General features: G+C 31.0%; 1 pseudogene; it reads left to right on the top strand.

Annotated features, from left to right (window-relative positions):
* The first annotated feature begins 998 nt into the window (after window positions 1-998).
* On the top strand, window positions 999-1,890 carry LOC100735214 (olfactory receptor 6C6-like; annotated as a pseudogene).
* The last annotated feature ends 200 nt before the right edge of the window (window positions 1,891-2,090 follow it).

Here is a 2,090-nt window from a genome sequence, read left to right as displayed (position 1 = left end):
CAGGAAATTATATAGTATCTCAAATCTTGTACAATGTGCAGAATATAAGTGTATTTCAAAACATTTGGAATTTTAAGTATTCACATAACTAATTAATATCCTTTTCATTTATAAGATTATAATCTATTAGAGTATAAGAACTGAAGCTTAAATAATTAAAGAAACTCTAGAAAAACATACTATTTATATTACTAGCATGATCATCTGTAAAGCATAAACTATCATTGCTTGATTCTTCCTGAAATATAATATTTTTCCAAATCTGATTCAGAAGTACTATAGTTGTCACTGTTTTATAACTATAAATTTTTTAAGCATTCATATAGGATAAGAGACAAACTACACAAGTTAAGCAGTGTTTATCAGTTTTATCAGGTTTAACGGAAGATCTGTCTTGGGAAGTTTTGTTATCTTTCAGTTTCTCACTTATTCACTTTGTACCATTTCTGTCTGTTAATCATTACAATCGGACTAGTATATACTCCCTATATGATCCCGATGTGTTTTTTCTTCTGGAATATTCCCTTTTTAGAAAATTTTATATTATTATGGTTAATTTAGAAAATTCTAAATTATTATGGTTATTGAGAAAACATCATTCTCTATAACGACAATGTAACTCAGGTGACAAGTTATGTGAGGTATCAGGTAAATTGAAAAACTCAAAAATAACCAATTTTAGACCAACTTAGTAACACACAGTATTTGAAACTCATACATCAACAGCAGTAATGGAGTTGGGCAACTGTATTGCAAATGACTTGTCAACTGCTTATAAATTGATAAATAGAACTTACTCAACTTTAGACAAGCAAAAAATTCCTAGCATTCTTAAAAGCCTGAGAGAGTTGAAGACATGTTCATTTCAATGAACTTATAATTGAATTGGGAAAATATTTGTAATTGGTAAGTTTCTAAATATCAAATATGCTAAGTATGTAAAAGAAGAAAAAATTTTCTTGTGATTTTTCTCTATAGATTTGACTAGACAAAAAGAAATGAAGAACCAGTGAAGGGAAATAGAACTCATTCTGCTTGGACTGACAGATGATGCTCTGCTACAAACTGTGATTTTCCTGTTTCTATTTTTCAATTACATCTTAAGCCTGATGGGGAACTTAATCATCATTGTGCTCACTCTGCTGGATCCTACCTCAAGAGTCAATATATTTCTTCCTCCAAAATTTCTCCTTAAAAATCTCCTTCACAACAGTCTGCATTGCACATTTCTTGATATGCATTCTAACTGGAGTCAAAATAGTTTTCTACAGTGGTTGTGCAGCTCACTTGTTCTTTTTTCTTTTGATTAGAAATTTCAGAGTTTTACCTCCTGCTGCCATGTTCTATGATTACTATGATGCCATCTGGAAATCACTGCATTATACAAACATTATGAACAGCAATATCTGCTACCAACTCATGCTCAGCTCCTGGGCAACTGGAGATTTAGTAATCTTTCCCCCTTTGCTTTTGGGACTCAAGATGGATTTCTGTGTTTCCAAAGTAATTGATCATTTCCTATGTGACACTTCTCCAATCCTGCAGATCTCATGTACAGACATGCATTTCATAGAACTGATGGCTTTTATATTGGCTGCGATGACACTTGTTATCACATTGTTATTAGTGGTCCTCTCCTACACATTCATCCTTAAGAACATTCTAAAATATTCATCTGTTTGACAGTAAAGAAAGGCCTTTCCTACTTTTTCCTCACACATGGTTTTAGTCTCCATTACTTACGGGAGTTGTATCTTTACATGTATGAAACCATCAGCAAAAGAAAGGACGATGCTAATTAAAGGAGCAGCTGTTCTCAATACTTCTGTTGCTCTTTTAATCAACCCTTATATTAACTCCCTGAGGAATCAACAGATGAAAGAATTCTAAAGTATGTGTTTCATAAATATTCTTTTTTTTTCAAATAGTGAGACAAAATTTAGATATGTATTTATATATGTATGTATATATATATATATATATATATATATATATATATATTATGCTGTTCAATTATGAATGAAGAAATTGAATAGCGTTCAATTACATTAGTTTTGGTTTATATTGATTCTTTGTTTGAGCCATTACAT

The sequence above is a fragment of the Cavia porcellus genome, unplaced genomic scaffold (genome assembly GCF_034190915.1).
Source record: "Cavia porcellus strain 051 isolate PalLab524CR breed Dunkin Hartley unplaced genomic scaffold, mCavPor4.1 scaffold_8, whole genome shotgun sequence".
Taxonomy (NCBI): Eukaryota; Metazoa; Chordata; class Mammalia; order Rodentia; family Caviidae; genus Cavia; species Cavia porcellus.
This window is presented reverse-complemented; position numbering and strand designations above follow the sequence as displayed.